General features: G+C 31.4%; 1 protein-coding gene across 2 annotated transcripts in view; it reads right to left on the reverse strand.

Moving 5' to 3' along the window:
- The window catches only part of LOC143062340 (FMRFamide receptor-like), a 65,378-nt gene that overhangs the window by 44,145 nt on the left and 4,480 nt on the right, over nt 1-16,753 (reverse strand). The window contains exon 2 of one of the 2 annotated variants that reach the window (XM_076234054.1): nt 4,602-4,664. The gene's annotated coding sequence lies outside the window, so the exon portion shown is untranslated. Of the gene's footprint in view, nt 1-4,601; nt 4,772-16,753 lie in introns of those variants that run through there. The other variant, XM_076234053.1, reaches the window with a different exon arrangement.

Here is a 16,753-nt window from a genome sequence, read left to right on the forward strand (position 1 = left end):
TTCATTATTCTCAGTTTAGAATACACTACAAACATTTATATCTCATTTTCCTCTGATCAAAACTCTGCTAGGATTAATGTTGGTGCAATTTGTAATAGAGGAAACGGAAGTTCTTTTCTTCAATAATAATGTATCTCCCAATATTTGTTAACATGAACTTCCGTTGTTTTATATAAGATGAAATTTCAAGGTAATTTTGGATCGATTTCCTATTAAGTTTGGACTTTGCTGGCAATAACTAAAATCAAATGCAGACTTTAATTTTCATAAAACAATTAAATTAAAATCAACACATACTATCAGACATGAATACAATAACCTGTTCTATCCGGTGCAACGCGGCGACAAAACCACAATGCATTAACAATAAGTTGTATTTTATCCCGTTCTTGGCCATGTAAAATCAAATGACATTTTGTCAAATTAAAAGTGTCCAGTACAATGAATTGATATTGTCTCGTCACAATCATACCACATCTCTTTATTCTATAATGATACAAAGCTGTTGTTTGGTTAGGTGACATGTTTTCTTGGGACCTGTAACCTCGTAAAGTAGACGTTGAAAATTTGATCATTCATTGTATCGGCCTATAGCATAAGGCGGGGTTTCATATTTATATAACATTAATATTATTCTGGTTCTTAATATGCATGTAATGGTTTTGACGTTAAGCAACCATACATCGGGCAGCACCTCCGAGGGTGCAACCAGAATTCATAGTAAGTCTAAAGACATACTAAACCTTGAACCTATCTGTATTTGAAAAAATAACATTCCTTCTGATTTACATGCAAAGCTCTTTTTCCAGATGAAATGACACAAATCATAACCTTGGTATGCAAGTTATATATTTATTGCTTCAAAGGAGTCTCTCCGAATATAGTTTGAAGACAAAAATAAAATTACTTTTACTATAAATATGTTTGAGAGAAAACTGCAGACGTTTTGACATAATTATATACAACACAGAACAGATAATTTCGAGGAATAAGCATATTTTAGTACTTAAAAGCCCATTAAGACTATATGGTTTCATGATAAACCTAAGGCCATGATATAACCAGCTTTATATAACAAAATAAGTGGTTTCCTTTCAAGTATCTTAAACAAAATCCGAATTTATGTTATACTTAATACATATTATATATAAAGAGTCAGACATTCGGTGCTAATACTTGGATCTTAACTTCTGTCAAGCTAATGCGTCCACTATTTAACTCGATGTCGCATTTTGTGGACCACCAAAATAGGTCACTGAAGCTCTGATATGTACTTTGATTATATAATAAATAATCACACATAATCTACTACAGGCGTAATAGAAGATTTTTCAGCAGGGGATTTTATTATTGCTTTTATTTAACAATGTTTTTTAGTTCTGACTGCGTTTGTTTTTTTTTTTTTTTTTTTTTGTTGCTTATACACTCAGTTGCAATGCATGTTATGTAAAACGTCGATTGTCACTTTTCAGAAACCTTTTACGTCTAGTTCAACAGTCGATCGAGAGAAGATATCGCACCGTAACTAGAATAATTATTGCAATGTAGCCCTTTTATTGGTTGATTGGTTGATTGATTGATTGATTGACTGATTGCTGCTCTCTTGAATCAAAATGGCAAATATTTCATTGCATCATGTGTGTTCTGCAAGGTATGTCGACCGGGTATGTATTTCGAAAATGACTGAATTTGTTTTAGTGACGTAAAATTCTTGTAACAGGCCACTTCCGGGACCCTCAGTGAGTTGTTACGAAGGTTCTTTAACACACAAAGAGAAGATCGGTCATAGTAAATGAGGCATCGGATTGATTTAATGTCTCCATTCCGACCGATCGTAGCTACTTACATTGTATTTATACATCCCAGTCAGTCAAAAGAGCACGCTACTTAAGAAACAATTTTACTGCCGGATATGAAAAATCCAAGGGTGACCATTTTTTAATACCTCAGTCAACCCTTGTGTATTAATCGAAAAACGACGAACTTCAAATTTCAAATAACTCAGCAACCCACACATGTACATGTACTTCATCGAGTAATAATTTAATTTTGGATGTTACGTTTCTTATGATTGGCTGACAGTGTTTAGTCTATCAGCTCATAAAATGGAATTTAGAATTAAATTATTAGGAATGACTGACGCTACGCTGGTTATTCAGTGTGCACCACATTTTTGATGTTATTTCTTCATAGACAGAAAAAATATTAAGTCATTCCTTAAATAGAAGTTAACTATTTGTGAATTCAGTGATAAAGCGATCATTCGGAAAGTTATCCTCGACAAGAGACCGATACATACTTCGAGAACCTAATGTTTATTACTAATGTATCTGGGTGTCATGTTGAGGGATGGACTAGACTTATTCAAAGACCCTCAAGATTGACCACTTCTGACTAGAAAACAAACAACTGTGTATCCAAGTCAAGATTTCAAATTTAAATATATGGATTTCATCAAGCTATATCTCCCTCAAAACGTAGGAACAAGAGTGCACACGCTGAAATGTCTCGCCTTCTATACTAATCATTGATATTATGTTGATAGTCTTAATTATAAAGCTAAGCTTTATAACAACTGTCACATAAACTTAACATTAACCAAGATAACTAAACAAAGACCAATGAACCTTGAAAATGAGGTCAAGGTCAGATGAACCATGCCAGGTAGACATGTACAGCTAACAATGCTTCTATACAACATATATAGTTGACCCATTACTTATAGTTTGACCCATTACTTATAGTTTAAGAAAAAGAGACCAAAAAACAAAAACTTAACACTGTGCAATGAACCGTGAAAATGAGGTCACGGTCACATAAAACCTGCGCGACTGACATAAAGATCATAAAATATTTCCATACACCAAATATAGTTGACCTATGTCATATAGTATTAGATAAAAAGACCAAATTTAAACACACAAATTTAATTATAACCACTGAACCATGAAAATGAGGTCAAGGTCAGATGACACCTGCCAGTTGGACATGTACACCTTACAGTCCTTCCATGCACCGAATATACTAGCCCTATTGCTTATAGTATCTGAGATATGGACTTAACCACCAAAACTTAACCTTGTTCACTGATCCAAGAAATGAGGTCCAGGTCAAGTGAAAACTGTCTAACAGACATGAGGATCTTGCAAGGTACGCACATGTCAAATATAGGTATCCTATTACTTATAATAAGAGAGAATTCAACATTACAAAAAATTTGAACTTTTTTTCAAATGGTTACTGAACCATGAAAATGAGGTCAAGGACATTGGACATGTAACTGACGGAAACTTCGTAACATGAAGCATCTATATACAAAGTATGAAGCATCCAGGTCTTCCACCTTCTAAAATATAAAGCTTTTAAGAAGTGAGCTAACAACGCCGCCGCCGCCGCCGGATCACTATCCCTATGTCGACGAGCTTTCTGCAACAAAAGTTGCAGGCTCGACAAAAACGTAGAGAAAAGTAACGAATGGGTGTCAAAATCCATTTTTACTTCGCCCAAGCTACATATATTTATTAAGTTGCCAATGCTACACACAGAAAGTATTTCCCGAAAATAGTGATAGAAAGAGCTTCAAAATAAATGTAAGCAATTAGTCAATAACATTACAGAGATGAAACAATCAGAGAACAAAATCGCAGAGGAAAACCGTACAATAACATGTAAAAGAAATACTAAATAAAAAACTAAATGCTAGATTTAAAGGGATAATGAAAATAAGATTTATCATTGTTTTGTCTATATGACAATTGAAATAACAATCACCTTAACACAACCTAATAACAATAGAAATAAGAAGATGTTGTACGAGTGCCAATCAGACAACTCACATTCAAATATAAAAGTAAACAATTATATCATTCTGCAATAATATTTTCAAATATAAAATTGATACTTTATTCGTTAGTCTCAGCTTCAAAAGAAATAATCATCATAAAGCGTTTTATTTAATTCAAAATGGGTTCTGATATTGCCATAAAATATTCTGATATTGCCATAAAATGTTCTGATATTGCAGTAAAAAATTCTGATTTTGCCATAAAATGTTCTGATATTGCAGTAAAAAAGGTTATAATTTCACAAGTTTAATGTGGAAAGCAGAGAGCAAACTTAATTAAATGACTTGTTTTTCTTAAAAGCGTCTTACCAAAATAAAGTAAATGTTTTAAGTATCAAAAACACTGAACTATCATGTCTCATTGCAATACAATTTGTTCATATATTTGATATTTTTTATAGGAAAAACGCAATTTGTTTTTACGATACTTACCTATTTGAGATATTTTATTAACATTTCATATACCTTTATAACTTTTGATGATGTCTTAGTGTCAGTGATATATATAACTGTTCGCCATTTTTTTTTTTTGCAAAATTTGATTTGTTAATGAACTTTTTGAATGTCTCAAATTAGAAATCATTTTTGGCGTGGGTGTTCTATGAATGAGCAGTAAATGATAGTTTTAACTCAGGTAAGGGTTTTGCTCATTGTTCAAGGTGTTATGCAATAAATAATTTGGTTTCCCAAAAGAGCACGTAGGTTTCAGCATCGGACATAAAAATTTAACCATAAATTACCTGTAATTAAAACTCACCTTATTTTGTGTTTTATCAACTGGTGTTCAAGCATTGAGACTCTTCTCTGTATGATATGGAATCTGTAAAGTAAATAGCATATATTCCAATTAAATAATCCATGTGAGGTTACTTAGAGTATTTTCTCAGTCGTTGAAAACCTATCCAATGTTGTATGTTCTTATCCTTGTTACAGGTTAGCGACACGTTCATAAAAGACAAAATTTTTAAATGATTGCCAACAAATACACATTGATGTATTTCTTAAAGTTAAACAAAACATTAAGTTTCTTTTACTGAGATAAATGAAATCGGATACCTCTAAATGTACCTTCTGTTTTGTATTTTTTTAATAAAAATATGTTATGATCAACAAAATGCCATTAATCAATATATACAAAAGCAGGGTTGTCCATTTTACTGATTTATCAATTAACCTCGCTAATAAAGCCTTTCAGATACGTTTACTTAATTACACAATTGGGCGAAGAAATATAATAACTAGAAATTGATATGTGGTAATTCCATCATCCCTTTATAATAAAACTGAGTTCAGTTTCCAGTCATACTCCTGACGATGAAGCATGGTCGTTTTGAACATTGATCCCTCGCTATCACAAACAACTACAGAGTGCGATTACCTTTCTAGACACAAATCGGTAAATAAACTAATAAAAACGTACCATTGCAAAGCATGCGCACGATAAGTTTTTATTATCAAAAGCCCATGAACCCTCGTCAGGTAAACGTTTTGAGAGACAAATACTTTAAAAAAAATTTAAATGTCAAATTCCAAAAGGGGTAAATAGGAATATGCAAACTCATAACCGATTTATTTTACCTATTGTTGTTAAACTAAATTATTTACATGTATGACGTAAATAATGACGTACATGTATTTGTTACCTGATGCACTAAGATAATTGTTAATAATGGTACATTGCATTTGAAAATAACACTTTATAAATGTGTGCATCTGAACCGTTTTTCTGAATCAACCTTTATCAGGGACGCTCAAATCCAAACATTTGAAAGCAAAGTAATTTCTGTGTCATTTTGGTCTTTTGTCTCATTGTCAATCATACCACATCTTCTTTTTTATATTTAATATGAACACGCAACACCTTTAGGTGACTGGCCTGTTGTAATTTTTATTCGGACATTTTTTTTTATGCCAAAAAATAACTTCATTCCCATAACATTATCATTTCATTTAAACACTAGGTTTTAATACAAATTTAGCATAAAATAAGTTTAAAACGGTATTATGAAAACGAATTTGTTCGGTACCCTCTTCCATTAATTTTTCTACAAGCTGGTAAGTACTATAGAATGTCGTAAAAGTTGTAAACTGGACCATTGAAAATATACCAACCAAATATATATGTATGAAAAATATTTGTAAGTCATTGAGTTAAGTGTTGTGGTAGTCAGGGTAAACATTTGTAATAGAAAGAAAGTGCTGGATTATTCTGTACTACATTGACCAGCATCTTATTGTGACAATTATTTTGCAGATGTTTCCGATGACTCTTTTGTTCAGATATCTGCTTGTTAATGGTTTTCATGTTTTTATTTGTCATTAGCCATATCTGTATTTCAATCATGCACATGGTTGCAGATGTTAAACCGCATAGTCAGCTACAAAAGGCCCCAAAATGACAAATATAAAACAATTCAAACGAGGAAACTAACGGAATAAATAATGTACAAAAATTAAAGTAAGAAAAATTCTGTAACACAGCAACATATGACAACCACTGAATTACAGGCTCCTAACTTGGGACAGACACAAACTTACAGAATTTGGCAGGGTTAAACATGTAAGCGGAATCAAAACAATCCCCCTAATCTGGATCGGTGGTGTAAAAGTACAGCATAAGAACGAACTATAAAAATTACTTGAAAAATGCTGAACTTATCAGATGGATATAAATAGAAATACATATAACAAAAACACAAAGAGAACGCAGCCGGACAATTGTACATCCCAACAAAAACAAACCTCAAAGTACATATCCGAGAGTACTCACAGTTACTGACAGCTAAGTCTTTCTGTGTTGATTAATGTATATTGTTCTTCTAAACACCACTCAATTAAATGGGACCTTAAAGGGTTGACTAAATATATATGATCATTTGGCGTAAATCCTTTTCTGCATTAGGTTCTAATTACAGAAATACACAGCCACGTCCGTTCAGAATCGGACCCTTCAAGTTATATTGAATGTGATTCCTCTTGTAGGAAGAGAACTAAGCTCTCTACACGTCAAATAGTCCTTAAAACAACTTGCTTGGGATCCCGTAGGTTAAAAAAATAACCTTTAGTGGTAGTTTGAATATTTACAGAAATATATAATAGCATTTGAACTACACGTAGGAGGATAAAGCACTTACTTTTTTTTTAAACGTGACAAAATCAAGTCGCTTAAATAGTTTAAGATTTCTTCTGTTCAAACTTAAATTCAGTTATGTCCAAAGGTCACTAGAATAGACAAAATACTGTTAAAAGTTCTAATAACAAAAATCCAAAAGATAACCGTACTTTGTAAGAATAATTTATGACATATTTTCATTTAGGAAGTATGAATATAACCAAGAATACACATCTACTTACAGTACTTTAGCAATTAATAACATTATTATACTTGTCTGTTGGTCACCAACCTTACAGTCTGCAGCTCTGGCAGGTGGGTGTTTTAATCAATTAATGACATTAACACGAGACACCAGCTTACAATTTCATAATTTCAGTCAAATAACACAACATTACTAATAAATAGTAGTAAATGAATGAATATATTATACTTATGAATTCAGTCCTAGAGGAAAGTGACCTGTGCAATACTATTATTTAGATTAAACAATCAATTTGACTTCTTTGCAAGCAAGGTAACTGTACTGATGTGAAATTCAAGTTTGGATTGTGCGCAGTTTAATGATTCTTCTGATCCGTTGTGATAAAAGACACTAAATGTCTATCTTGAATAGTCCCGGTGACAGGATTACCATAGAACATACTTTTCGAACGATTTGTTCCTGAGAAAACTTTTAAATATTTTATACACTTTACCACACAAGTGAAACTCGTCTCTATAAAAAGCTCTTTTCAAAGCATTTTTGATGTTCAGCTGCATTTTCAGCTGAAAAAGATCACTCGTAAGCATATATAATGTTTTTTCGTACCGTTACAGATTGTGAAAATGTGAATTACAAATTTTTGTTTATATTTATATAAATTCGATTTTTTAGACGAATGTGGATTGTCCAACACTATTTTTGCTAAAAAAAAATATAAGTTTTCTATGTAGTGTTCCTTAGACTGTTATCCTTTTGTCGTTTTTCGTTTGTTTTTTCGTGTTGATATTAGTTTCTCTTCCATTATGATCTTAATCTTATGATTAATATCCATTTGACTTATCACTGGGTTTGAACTTTCATGTGCAACACGACGGTTGCTACATGTATACGGAGCCGGATCTGCTTACCCGACCTTATTATTGAGATCACCTCCGATTTTTGGTTGAGTTTGTGTTGCTAAGGCTTTAGTTTTTATATTGTGTTTTGTCTACTTTTTTTTGTTTTTTGTTTTGGTCTTTTCTTTTTTGTTTTGCCATGGCGTGGTAAGTTCGTTTTAGACTGGGAGCTTGAATGGAATTTTATGCGACTTTCATACAAGTCAGAGGTTTAGCTAGCTATTAAACCATATTTAATCAACCATTTTCTACTGAAGAAAATGCCTGTACTGAGTCTGGAATCATGATGACAGTTTGATGTGTTAGAGCTTTTGCTTGTGCCTTTCAATTAGGGACTTTCCGTTTTGAATTTTCCTCGGTGTTCAGCATTTTTTGTGATTTTATTTTTTGGTATCTTTATCATCTCTTTATAAACGTTACAACTAATAACCAATGCTTAAGCAGAGTCTCACTTCCTTGTACGTTTTTAACAACGATCTGTAAGTAACATTCTAATTATTTTCACTTCACAAAATGATGATTTTGTCGGAAATTTGTGGTCGAATAAATTAACTGTTTTAACTAAAGATACACAACAATTTCAACTGACAGAAAGCTCACTTTTTTTGGTTTAAAACAGCAATATTTAGTATTCAATTTTTTTAATCTATTTGTATACACTCATGTTAAGAGAAAAAGCTTCACCAAAAGGTAAATAAAATAACATTTTTAACTAATGAAATATACACAACAATTTCAACCGACAGAAAGCACACTTTTTTGGGGGTTTAAAACAGAAGTATTATTATTCCAAATTTTGTAATCTATTTGAGAAAAAAGCTTCACCAAAAGTTAAATTAAATGTTTATAATCATTTATTACTGAGTATTTTATTTCCAGACTTTGGTATAATAGCAAAAATGAAAATTTGATAAAGTTTAAACAAGTCAATTAATCTAAAGTTATTGCTTCGTTCGTTGACATTAATCAATCTATCTAAACACGAATCGCGTTTGACTTCATCTGAACCATAAATATTAAACGGCCTTAAAACTAATAGTATATGCTGTCGACACAATCCGGCTTCCGATAACTTACTAGGATAAGATCCTTCAAATCATCAGATTTTCCTCAACAGCACATCGACATCTACAGATTTCTCCACATAATCAGAAGCATTCACACTTGATTGCATTCGAATAATTTGCCGTGAAATCACAATCCAACATGGCGACATAGAAACCTAAGTATATTCCAGAGACATTCGAATGATTTAATCTGTTGATCCAAAGTTTAAAGAGTAGAATAATATTAATACTGAATCCTTTGTTCTAATATAATAGACAATTAGACGATGTTTTGTATGAAAATTGTATTTGCATTATTGGCTTTTTTTCAAACATCAATGAACAATTATGTTTTTTTTAATAATTACAGAAAACATTATCATTAACTATGTGCACATCTTTTATTCAATTTAACCTAAGAAAATAGCGGAAAAGATAAGCTAATGACAGTGATGACAAAATGCATAAGTTGAGCGATAACGATCATTTGTATATGAATATTCAATATGACAAAGGCGTGCATGCAATATCAATCCAACAAAGAGCTTTTAAATATGAATATACAATATGACAAAGGCGTGCATGCAATATCAATCCAACAAACAGCTTTTAAATATGAATATGCAATATGACGATCGAGTGCAGGCAATACCGACCCAATTAGGATAAGTTAGTTGTGGTCACGGATAAGAAAATCGTGGCCACAAATAAGTAAGACAAGACCACGAATTAGTAATTGGCGTCCGCGAATTAGAAGCTGGTGCCTATGAATTAGTAACTCGTTGCCACGACTTATTAACTCATGGTCACGACTCATATTTTTTTCTAGAGCATAGAATGACACAAATAAGCTTTAATACAAATAAACTTTTATACAAATAAGCTTTCATAGATAGAGGTATCGATTTTATGAATTTGTCTAGTATTTTAATTACTCTACCGATCAAAATTTTATGCCTTAATATTTAGATAAAATAAAATTTGATTTTTCATTCGTTTAAAAAAAAAACAGTAAAAGTTTTAGTTTATACGTCAGTTTAAACAGACGTCAGTATAGAAAATAACGCTCCTTCTACACGAGCAAACTGAAACATCGGAGTTTAGTTGTGATCCCTAGGGCCATGTATTTACAGGGGACCTCTTCATCGTTCAAGACCAAGAGGTTATAAATTTTCTGAAAAAAAAATGATAAGAATATCTCCTAGCTACGTACATCAATTGGAAAGAGTGTCTTCAAGTTATTATAGATGCTCTTTCGTCGTATTGTAGAAATTGTTGAAGACTTACAAAAAGTCGCCTGGTTCCTAGCTGGTGTTCTCATATCACATTTCGAAAATATTGTTGATAATTTATAATAAAATTCTAGGATTAAAAACAAAAGTTTAAAAGCAAACTGCGCTAGCTTCTATTCGAAATTAATCTTGGAAGAACGTTTCTGTGTTTTAGTCAGAGTTATTCTGAAGCGACTGAAACAAATTATCCGGAAGCTTATACAAATGTACGAGTTAATATGTAATTTGCATGAATCCGATGGCTATATAAGTAAGTATTAAATAACTTTATTTAAAGAGGGTGACTCAATTAACATTCACTAATCTACCTTGAGTCCCTCACTAAGAACAAAGTGAAACAATACAAATGTAATTTAGGTAGTTGAATTGTCTATAGATTTCTATCTTTCTTGATGAACTCTTCACAAAGGTCAAATTTAAGTACACCAAAACTTTGCAGACATTGGAAAATATTGTGGAAGGGGAGGGGGGTGTATTCGTCATATAGAACAAAGCTGTGTTAAGAAAAGTTCTTAACTTATTTAAAAGTAGTGGCCGATCATTGCACGCTCTCCAAATTAAACTGCTGCTCAAACTGTTTTGAAGTTGGGATGGAAAAAAAGGTTTCCGAGAGGTATGTACAGTTTAACTGTACACTTGTTAATCTCACACTTCCACAATAAACAATTATTGTCGAGTACCATTATTTGATTAAGTAGAAAATAAAAAAAGAAATCACTGAAAGAGAGACTTAATTTTATGTCTAAATATTATATTGAAACCCTCTGAACAAAAATGCACGGACTACTGTCATGTTTTAATTTAACTCTTTTTTATATATGCTTTAAATTGTAGTACTGAGATCCTTAAATAGGGTTAGTTTCGGTCCTATCATTTAAATTTTAGTTTCAATAATTACATACTTATTTGAACTATATTATAAATGATTTTCTGTTACAAATTGTGACTTGAATGGAGAATTGTCTTATTGGCACTCATACATGTACCACAGTTTTATTTTTATTTGTAATAATTAATCTAACATATAAAAAAGAAGGTGTGGTATGATTGCCAATGATACAACTCTCCACAAGAGACCAAATGACACGGACATTAACAACTATAGATCATCGTACGGCCTTCAACAATGAGCAAAGCCCATACCGCATAGTCAGCATGCCTGTTTTGTACTTGAATCAAAGTATTTAAATACCGATCTTCATACACCGTGTCAATAACTTCATTTACTTTTAAATCTGAAATCACAACTCTTGTAGAGCTTCTCTCATTGCAATTCCAAATTGCAAAAGCATTGTCAACTTTAAAATAATCCGTAAGTGTTCCACTCTTGTAATTACAAAGCATCGATCACACGCGTTGCATTTCTGTACATACTCGCTTGATATATAACGATTGCTGGATGTAACATAAGAAGAATGCCTTTAATATTTTTGTATTCTGAACTTCAAAGCATTTTTCCGCTTACTAATGTAATTATAATTTTTTCCAATAATATTAATCCTTGAAGATTATTTTAACTCTGTGGTAAAGCATCAAGTATCTGTAACCTTAATTATCTATTCGGAAGTGAAATGAGTTTTTAATTAAAATAGAAGTGTCTGATTAAGATTGTTTAGATTCATTCAAATTAACTTTTAAACGTTACAAAGTGTAATGTACTTCATTTATAGAATGAGGAACACCATTTGATTTAATGACGTCAATGCTCTCCTAAATGTCATATATATATATGTTGCCTTTTGTTTTCCTTGTTTATTAGTTCAATGTATTTCAAAAATCCAAAATGGTTGAATCAATTGTTGTACAGGTAGGGAAACCGCCTTGGTGGTCCCGTGTTCGGTTCCTGTGCATAAATAGACTTGGTCAAGCCAACTATTTTGACATATTAAAATAATATTTTGTTGTTAAGTTGATGGAATTAAGGAGTAAGATTTGAGATAGATTGGCTTGGAGTCAATTATAATGTCCAGACAGGATAACGAGAAGGTCATTTGGTGTCTGGTTGATAGTTGTCTCATTAGCATTGTTTAATGTTGACCGATACCGTGTACCACATCATTACAAAGTAAGGTACGTTAAAATATTCAAATGAAAGTAAGATTATCGTACTGATTTTAAACCTCAAATTTGCCGCTTGACGTTTGAGCCTCAATCAGTCAATTTATCTAAAACCTACAATAAGACCTGATTTGTACAGAAATTTATTCCAATTTATGTCGGTTAAAAGCTCATTAGAGCTTATGTTTATCTACATGTATGTTTGTATACCTTGCCGACTCTAAATAAAGCTTATTTATTATTATTATTTATTTATGTTAAAATACTAGTTTCCATTTCTAAACTCAACTTAAATAGATTTCTTATTTCACATATATTTCGCTGAAATCAATGTACAGATGTTTTAAGTGCTCACAGGAATATTTCCCATGTGTTTCATATTTTCTATAATTATAGAATTTTACAAATAATAGATTACATAAAATACGCTCCTCGGCATTTTTATGTTGATTCTCATTCCATTTATAGCGATGGGATCATTAAGAATTTTTACTGAAACAATTCTCGTTATATGTAACCGTTGTTTCAGCTACCAATTTAATCAAGGACTTAAACGTAACTGACTTGTTGTGTTGTTAGGGGGCTGTTTTATTGACGACATCACATATCTCCTTTTATTGACGACATCACATATCTCCTTTTATTGACGACATCACATATCTCCTTTTATTCACATGCATCACATTCCAATTGTTCATACTATTGGACTATTGCTGACCTTCTAACACCCTTTCTGTTATTTCTGTTTTGTTGGGTTGCTTGATACAACAATGTGATGACTTACACCTCACATCTCTTTTTTAGATTTTCTACTTGAGTCATAATGTTGAGAAGTAGGGTATGGGTTCACACTTAAATTATTAACATTGAGCTTGGTGTCGATAAAGATATTCATTAAGCGATCGCGAGTTTACATTATATTATACATTATTTAATTTTTCTACAGATCCAGTCACTTTAGGATATTTTAAGACATATGCTTTATCAAATGAAGCTTGATGACTCTCTTTATATTTGATTCATTACAAAATATATTGTATTTATATAAATAAAGAGAACGATTTTATTGGCTATTTGACAACTTTCCACCAGAGACCACCGAATGCGAATGTGAAAAACTGCAGGTCACCGTAAAGTTTATTGATTTTCTTTTATTCTACATTTGTTATCTCTACAAGTATATATACGCCTTTGACTGTCATATTTTTGGGTTAAACCGTTCTTGCTAGCACTAGATGGATGTCCTTGCTGTTGGATTGTTAGTCCACGAGGTTCAAAAGTCAGTACCAAATCGTAGGCGTGATATTAAACACATACATACAGTAAATGTGGTAAGATTGCCAAATAGACAGCTGTGCACCAGATACCAAATGACATAGAAGTTATTAACTATAATAGGTAACCGTACAGCCTTCAAAAATGAGCAAAACCAAATATGTTCTTTCTCATTTGTTTTTATAGTGATTAAGATTATAACACACTGTTGACTGCTGTATCCCTATTTTTGACATTTTACCTATTATGTCTGTTTAATTTGTTCACACGTCGTTGTCAATACAATGGAATTTCATGCAACTGCCATACATGTGAGAGGTTCAGCTAGCAATAAAACTAGATTCAATCCACCATTTTCTACATAACTTTAGAAAATGTCTGTACAAAGTCAGCAACATGACAGTTGTTATCCATTCGTTTGATGTGTTTGAGCTTTCGAGTTAGCCATTTGATAGGGGACTTGTTTTAGGTATTAACAATTTCAAAGAGAATGTCTTAAAGTTCAAAATAGGGAATGTCTAAATTTCGGGGTATAAACTAAGTCATAGAGAATGTCAAAAGCTCAGGGTATTAACGTAGTCATAGCGAATTTCCAAAGCTCGGGGTATTAACAAAGTCATAGAGAATGTCCATATATCTTGATATTAAAGAAGTTATACAGAATTTCAGATGAAAGATAACAGATTAACAGCTTAGCAGTACACTAAAGCTAAAAGAAGTAAACACGGGCCAATTAATAGTCATACATTTTTGTAAGTCGCAGAACAACAGGTTTCATCATGTTGAAAATAAAAAAAAAACAGACCAAACAGACCAACAAACTAAGGTCTATAAAACACCACACAGATAACAAAGATTGACTACTACTAGCCCACCAAAACCTGAGGGGAAGATAGCAAGATTGTTTTTTTTTTTTAAATCTATTGAGAGACATCAAATGTTTTTTTTTAAAAGCTTAACGGTTCTATTGGCAAGGGACTGTATTTTGGGCAACAGTACAAATAGACCGGTTTCATAACGATGAATATGATTATAGCAGTTCTCTGATTAAAGTCAACAAATGTGAAATATTTCCTCAGCATTGAATATAGAAATGAACAGAAATATCATTGATATATTGGAAGATACAGAAATAATTCCAGTAGGATTATTCTTAGTGTACAGATATACTGCAGACATCATAGGACAATCATAAAAATGCTAGCTTAATGCCACAAGCGGCTTAAAATGTTAAAAATGTTTACAGTGACTAGACTGTTAGTGTTGCTATCCGACTATTGCATCTCATTCAAAAATTTGACCAAATTGCAATTTGTTTTATAAAACCAAACTGTTCAAAAGGTCAAAAGTTTGAACAAACTGCTGTAGAAAATCACAGTCAAGTCGTGAAAGTGAAAGTGGTAAAATAAAAACAGACTTACAATCCTATAAGACTTTTTTTTTTATCTTTATTTATATAAGACTTTAACTCCACATTACTGTTGATGTGTAAATTTATTCTATCAGTTTGTATAGATATTTTATAGTAATTTTCATGCTAAAGGTGAAATGTAATTTTGAATTGCTATAAAAAATGTCCAAACTAAGCTTTCATATAGTTTTTCTTTTCAAAATGTCTTTTATATTCACAAGAATAAGATATTATGTGAATTAAAACATTTCATATTCAGTAAAATATGTGTAAAATCACAATATGTTTGAAGGAAGTTTCCATGGGGAGATAATAATTTTTTCTTTCAAATTTTTTTTATTCAAAAGAATAATGTTTTAGGTTATCTCCCCATGGAAACTTATCAATAAAGTATTGTTATTTCACACATATTTTACCGAATATATGATGTTTTAATTCAAATGATGTCTGATTCTTATGAATATAGAAGACTTTTCAAAAGAAAAATTATATGAAAGCTTAGTTTGGACATTTTTATAGCAATTCAAAATTACATTTCACCTCTTGCATGGTAATGACTATAATATATCTATACAGACTGTTAGACTAATCTTGTTACTTCAACATATAAGTGGAGTTAAAGAATAAAGATAAAAAAGTCTTATAGGATTGTAAGTATATTTTATTTCATCACCTTTTGATTGAACAGTTTGTTTAAAATTCTGACCAGTTGAACAGTTTGGTTTTATAAAACAAATTGCAATTTGGTCAGAATTTTGAATGAGTTGCAATAGTCTGATAGCAACACTAACAGTCAAGTCACTGTAATACGTTCTGTTACATCTCTTTATTCATATTTTCATATAATACGAGATATTTGAATAGATTAACCGAAGAAAAGACATTGAAATTCATTTAATGTGTATCAGTTCAAGAGACAGTTGAAAGGAATTTTGATATATATGTATGAATTTTGATTTCTTTGAATTTATATAGATTTTTTAAATCCTTTTCTTTCATTATTTTTTTCTCTCAATCAGTCGATATATGCTTCCATCCATCTTCCTTAAAGTGAAATAGCTGCTCCATTACAGAGGCGAGGATTATTTTTGCAGATAACGTTTGCTTGAGACTACTGATTTAATCAAGGACATAGAAAGTAAGAATTATTATTAAGATTTACATCAATATCAAATTGTCTCTGTAAGTTCATCAGTTCATGTAGATGATTGCAGGGGTATTATCTACGCACATCAATAGTAAAGGAATAATAAGGAATTCAGAGTCTGAATCGCTTCATTAAGATAGTCATAGCTGGATTAAAATAGAACTACACTACTGCATCAAAATTTAAATGTCATCGACATCTAAATTTTGTACATCAAGTATTTCAATCAAATAGATCAAGATAACAAGGTTCGTCTGATGAATTTCATTATTTTTCCTCGATTCAAATCTTATATAAGATATTGATTAGCACGAAGATAAGTAGTTCCATCTGAATATGTGTTAAGTTAAAATGTATACTAAAATTTAAAGACTGCTTTAATGGACCAAGAATCTACAAGTAATCCAGACGTTTATCACATATATATTTAATTAATATTTAAGAAACTACAAAATGACATTAAGTCA

Source organism: Mytilus galloprovincialis, chromosome 2, assembly GCF_965363235.1.
Source record: "Mytilus galloprovincialis chromosome 2, xbMytGall1.hap1.1, whole genome shotgun sequence".
NCBI classification, from domain to species: Eukaryota; Metazoa; Mollusca; class Bivalvia; order Mytilida; family Mytilidae; genus Mytilus; species Mytilus galloprovincialis.